Here is a 6,995-nt window from a genome sequence, read left to right on the forward strand (position 1 = left end):
TCCCCTCCAGCATTCGCTTGTGGGAGTCGTACCTGCTTTAGCAGTCAATAAAGGGGTCTTGAAAAACCTACTAATGACCTTCCATTTATATTCTCTCCAGGAATTAGAATTAGTCACCTTATGTGCTTCAGTACAAACATCGAACCACTCCTCTTGTGAGATCTCCTGTTGGAGCTCAGCCTCCCACTTCAACTTAATATATAGCGAGTCGTTGGGGTTTATTGATATTAGGTTTTGATTAGGGATGTCCCGATCACGTTTTTTGCTCCCGATCCGATCCCGATCATGTGATTTTGAGTATCTACCGAGTATCTACCGATACCGATATTTCCCGATCCGACCAAAAAAAATAAAAATAATCTAATTATTATTATTATTATTTTTACTTTTTTTTTTATTCAACAAACATGACCATGTTCACGTCTTAAACTCATACTGAGGCCTTAGTTTTGGTTTTAAATTGCATATCATCATTCATTTATTTATTGTCACACAGAGCAGAAGAATTTTGCCAAAACAAACCAATAGTATCCAGCTGCAGAACGGCAGACCAGCCACACCCTCAGACCCAAACGCATTTCCTTTGATTTAATTATACATCATTATGATGTATGTCAAGGATTGCAATGCCTCGCTTGAATGAAGTACATTTTTCACCTGGATAACGTCAACATTCAGTGTGAATGTAATGTGAGAAATTGGGATTAAAAAAAAATAAAATTATATATTTATTTTTTATTTGGGTCTGATCACGTGATCGGATCGGGACATCCCTAGTTTTGATATAATTTAGACCAAATTTTTTGTATTGAAGCATCAATTTGGATATTAGCTATAAGCGTTCTATTGCAGAAGGGTGTCCCAATCTTCCTGGTTTTCTAAAAAATGCCTTAATTGGAGACATCTGAAAAAGTCAGTACTAGGAAGGCTAAACTCCACTCTAGTTGTTCGAAAGATTTAAGCTGGCCGGAGTGAATAAGTTGGTGAACAAATTTCAGACCCTTTGTCCTCCATCCACTGAATCCTGCATCCAAAGTTGATGGTGTAAAGTCCCCAATGAAACCAATTGAGGTCAGGCCCGATGTTAAAGGCAACCTGAACTCTTTCTGGACCTCTCTCCATATTTTTATTATTATTATTTTTTTATCGTAAATCTGGACCACACACCTATTGAGTCCTCCCTTATCTTATGTCCAGAGAATAATAAGGTAGTAAGTTGTTTCTGTGTAGATAAGTCTTTTTCCATTTTAACCATCTTGATGACAAATCATCTGTAATCCAGGTGTGCAAGGGTCTAAATTGAGCAGCCCAAAAATAATATTTGAGGTTAGGGAGGGCCAAACCGCCAGCAGTTTTGGCCAGCTGTAATGTTTTGAAACGCACTCTAGGTAATTTCCCCTGCCATATTAAACGTGACAGTAATCGATTTAGTAAATTAAAAGTGGGGTTATCAATTGGGATGGACAACATTTGAAACGGATACAGTAGTATAGGGAGTATGTTCATTCTGATTATTTCCACCCTCCCTATCAAGGAAAGAGGCAGAACAGTCCATCTATCCACGTCCTCTCTGATCTTATTGATAAGCCTTGTGTAGTTGGCTTTATACAATTGGTCAAATGTGGGTGTTATGGTAATGCCTAAATATTTAATACCAGTGATTGGCCATTTAAAAGGGAAGAGGGATCTGGCCTGTTGAGAAATGTTCCCCCCAATAGCCAGTGCCTCTGTTTTGTCTATGTTAATTTTATATCCAGAGTAATAACCAAATGTTTAAATTTGACTCATAAGGCATGGAATCGACTTCACTGGGTCGGATAGGTAGAGGAGGACATCGTCCGCATACAATGAAATCTTATGTTCTTCCCCTCCCACGTTCACTCCCCTGATATTCACCTCTTCCCTTATCAACTGGGCCAGCACTTCTATTGAAATATCATACAGTAGAGGAGAAAGACTGCAACCCTGCCTAACTCCCCGTTGTAGGCTGAAGGGAGTAGAAATGTTAGGCTGAAGGGAGTAGAAATGTTGCCATTCACACGCACAGAGGACTTCAAATTGGGCCAAAACCAAATTTGTCTAAAGTTTGAAATAAAGATTCCCATGAAACCTGGTCAAAAGCCTTTTTCGGCATCCAGCCCTAAGACCATTGCTTCATCCTGACCCTTCTGGGAAAACGCCATCACATTCAAGAGCCTTCGTATATTATTACCAGAATATCTGCCTGTGATGAATCCTGTTTGATCAGGGTGTATAATTTCTTTTATAACTGAGTTCATCCTCCGGGCTAAAATAGTGGTGAGCACCTTTAAATCACAGTTGAGCAAACTTATTGGACGGTAGGACCCACATAGTGTTGCGTCTTTCCCTTCTTTGTGTATTACTGTGATAATAGCATCCCCCCACGTCTCAGGGAGTGTTTTTGTCTGGAATTAGTGGTCGTATGCCTTCAGTAACAAGGGGGCTACATTTTTATTTTTAGGTTCTGTATTTATTATTTTAGTTATTTCTATTGTCATGCTATCATCATTATTGTTATTGTTATTATTATTATTATTGTCCTGTGACGTCTTGTTTATTATTATATTATTAATATATTGTGTGTTGTCATGTTTTATGTTTCATGTCAAATAAAAGAAGGAAAATAAAAATAATTGTATCCATAAAACCCTAACCCTAACATCAAATGATGAATGAATGAATGAATGAAAACTTTATTAACAGATTGCAGAATGGGTACAGTACAGTACAGCTCAATACATACAATTGTTAAGGGGATGCAGACCAGAGAAAGACTTTCGTCTTGTTTACATCAGGGTCCCCCATTTTCAATTCATCGTAACATATATGACATACATGACATACAGATAGACAGTACTGCTACATCTATACATTTATGACATATCAGATTTGCAATTACAGTACTGTTTGTGATACAAAAAGAGTCCAGAAAGAAAAGAGTATATACATTAGGCGTAGAAACTGTACATTGGATTGGGTAGGTGGGGGTGGGGGGGGGACTGTACATTGGAGGTGGTTGGGGGGGGGGGGGGGGGGGGGGGGTTGGGTAGGAGTGGGGGGGGGGGGGGGGGGGGTTGGGTAGGAGGGGTGGGTGGGGACTGTACATTGGAGGTGGTTGGGTGGGGGGGGGTTGGGTAGGAGTGGGGGGGGGGGGGGGGGGTTGGGTAGGAGGGGTGGGTGGGGGACACTGTACAACTGTACAAACAACACTGTACATTGGATTATTGACAAGACCATACTTGGTAATTTACTGTACATTGGAGGGGGTTGTGTTCGGACATGTACAGGGGCCAGTTTCGAGTTGCAGTCTCCCTTAGGTGTTTTTTGAGAGTGTTTTTGAAAGTGGGTAGTGATTCACATTCCTTTACAGCTTTGGGTAGGGCGTTCCACATTGATGTGGCATAATTGCGAAACGTGTTTAGTCCCTTGTTTGAGCCGAATCTGGGTTTAACATGATTTGTGGAGCTCCCTCTGGTGTTGTGATCGTGGTATTCACTGACCTTTGGGAAGTATTTAGTCATGTACATGGGTACCTTGGTCGTGTAGTGTATCTTGTAGACCAGGCCCATTGCAAGTTGCTGTACTCTGTCGTCTACTCTAAGCCATCCTAGGTTGTCAAAGTGGGCAGGGGTGAGGTGGGTTCTAGGAGTAAGGTCAAGCAGTAGTCTGACCAGTTTGTTTTGAGATGTTTGTAATTTTGTTTTTAGCGCCTTTGAGGTGCTTTGGTACCATGAGGTGCAAGCATAGTCGTAGTACCCTTGAATGAGTGCTCCTGCTAGAGTCTTCAGGGTATTCTTGTTTACCAGTGAGGAGATCCGGTACAAGAAACGAGTTCGTTGGTTGACTTTTTTTATTACATTGGATGCCATTTTGTCACAGGAAAGATTTGCCTCTAGGATGGAACCCAGGTAGGTAATATCTTCTTTCCTTGTGACAATATTGTCACCCACTGTAACTGAGAAGCCGTCGGTCTTGCTGAGTTTGTTATTTGAACCGAAGAGAATGGACTCTGTTTTGCCCATGTGTAATGATAGTTTGTTATCAGCGAGCCATATGCAGATTTTGCTTAGTTCTGAGCTGAGGGTTTTTTCAACCTGTAACTTGTTCTTGTCAGAGACCAGCAGGGCTGAGTCGTCCGCAAACAGGAACAAGTTGCAGTCACAAGCTGACGACATGTCATTTGCATAAATTAGGAACAGTAGCGGACCTAGTATGCTTCCTTGTGGAACACCACAGTTTACTGTGAGGGGGGGGGATAGGGTACCGTTTACCTCCACCATCTGCTCTCTCCCCTCCAGGTAGGATTGCATCCAGCTCACTGATAGACTATCAAAACCAATTGCTTTTAGCTTGTCAATCAGAATGGTGTGATTGACAGTGTCGAAGGCCTTTTGTAGGTCCAGCATGACCATGCCGCAGTATTTGCCCGCGTCCACCTCTTGTTTGATGTGGTCGTTTAAATAGAGAAGGCATGTGTCAGTGGAGTGGGATGTTCTGAAGCCAGATTGGAATTCGTAGATTAGATATAACCCTAACATTTCAAATGTAAAGTGATTATATGAGAGTTGAGTCATCACAGTGTTATCAGACAGTAACGTTTATTTGCTCTTTGGGTTAACATTTTATAGAACTATCCTGGGTGCCAAGCTTTTCAAATACAGAAGAGACGCAGTGGCTATATCTCTACATGGTGGGTTAAACCAGGGAATAAAAGATCTAGCATAGAATTGTGTTGTGATGTTTCCTCTCTTGTCTTGCAGCCCAAATGTGTGAATCTGATCCTCTTCAAAACCCTGTCAAGTAGACCATATCTGTCAACACACTGGTAACGCCTGTAGTGGATTGTTGTGGACATTGTGCCAAGAAAAAGACAGAATGCCTATAAGAATGTGAAATCAGCTTTATATGCAGACATTTATTATGCAGATATTTTAGTTTTGTCTCACAGACGAGTGAAATGCTGCAGCGGCATGAGAGAGAGACATGCTTTTACACACACACACACGCACGCACGCACGCACGCACGCACGCATGCACACACACACACACACACACACACACACACACACACACACACACACACACACACACACACACACACACACACACACACACACACACACACACACACACACACACACACACACACACACACACACACACACACACATACACACACACACACACACACACACACACACACACACACACACACACACACACACACACACACACGCACACTAAATGCAGAGAATTATAAGAAATTATAGGGGGGGGGGGGGTAACGTTTGCTCTCAATTAGAGCATTACAGAAAATAAAATTAGCTTGGCCTTAATCACAGAATCACCACAGAGGGAGGGGGTGGTGATCTAGTACTGTGTGAGCCTTTCAGATAGTAATGAAATCACAGGAGTGTCTTTTCTTAATCAAAGTGAAATCTTCATACAGGCAGGGTGTGTGGCTGCCAGATTTGCACTAGTTTCTCATGTGTGGCATGACCTGCCAGTGTTTGAGTCAAATTGATTATCAATTAATCATAGCACTCCATTGCAGAGTAAATATGAATGGGAACAAGTATGGATCTGCGGTTAGCTGCAACCACATACACGCATGCATTCACATTCACAGACACACATCCTCATACAGACATTTGACCTCCAAGTCAAATTTCAGCCTCCTAGAGCAAAACCTGTGGCTGCTAGAGAGGGGACTCTCTTACGGACCAACCAACAGAGCGAGCTATAGAGCTGCTGGTCGCAGCTAAACATGATCAAATATTTATTTACTATATGACACAAAAAGATAAAACATAAAAAAACAAAACAGATTATGTTTAAAAAAGACATCTGTTTAACAGATAATTTAATGAAGAAAATACAAAACAATATAAATACATCCCACAGAGCTAAGAAATCTATATAATATCCTTCATATATGTTACTGTACAGTATATGTATAAAAAGGACCAGAGGCCTCATTTATATAAAGTACTTAACATCAAATGTAATCCTCTGTGTGGGAACCCACTGTAACCTTTAGTTCAAACTTAGATATGAACAGATCTGATGTGAATAGATCTGATGTATGCACAATGCAGAGGAGAGGGGGAGGGGTACAATCAAGTTGGACGATGCAATCCATGTACATTTGATAAATGAGGCCCCACATCGATTCATAAACAAGTCTGCATTTGACCTTGTGTGACTAAAAGGAATAATAGTATCTCACAGCGATAGCTTTCAACCATCGTTCAGATTCACATTCTTTTGAAATCTTCAAAACCCACCATGTTATATGTATACAGGTATCTGTTACGATCTGGAGAAAAAGCGTAAATTCAAAGTAGATAGTAGTTTGAGCAGCATGGGAGGCGAACATACAGTAAGTCTCTTTGACCTTTGGCGGTTTTCGCTAAACTTAAACCATGTGATGGCAAAAGCAGAACAGAGGGACCAATACCCCCCCCCCACACACACACACACACACACACACACACATACACACACACACACACATACATACATACTGTACAGTCGCTATAAGAATGACTGGGCAAGAAAACAGGATTTAACAGCTCATCTGTCAGTGCTGATCTAAAATATATATATATTTTTTTTACAAGGTCATTCACAATCCAGCAGGGATTCTCCCTGTATGTTTTGCTTATTTGAAATAGTTCTCCTGAATATAACTAGACCTGAAATTGTTCCTTTACAGAGCAGAAAATGAACAGAACTTTACATTTTTCTCGTGCTGGCATTGCACGCAACCGAAAGCCGTTAAAACGGCAACTTAAAATGGACATTTAAATGTGGGACGTAGCCGGTGGCAACACTTACTGCTATCCCTCCACAGGACGCCAAACAAAGCACGTGCATCGAACATAGTTCAACTTAACAGTTGCTGCAACTCCATAAACAAGGCGTTCTTAAACCTTTTCAGGTCAGGATCCTGATAATCATCCTGAGATTTA

This window comes from Notolepis coatsorum (assembly GCF_963971535.1).
Source record: "Notolepis coatsorum genome assembly, chromosome: 8".
Taxonomy (NCBI): Eukaryota; Metazoa; Chordata; class Actinopteri; order Aulopiformes; family Paralepididae; genus Notolepis; species Notolepis coatsorum.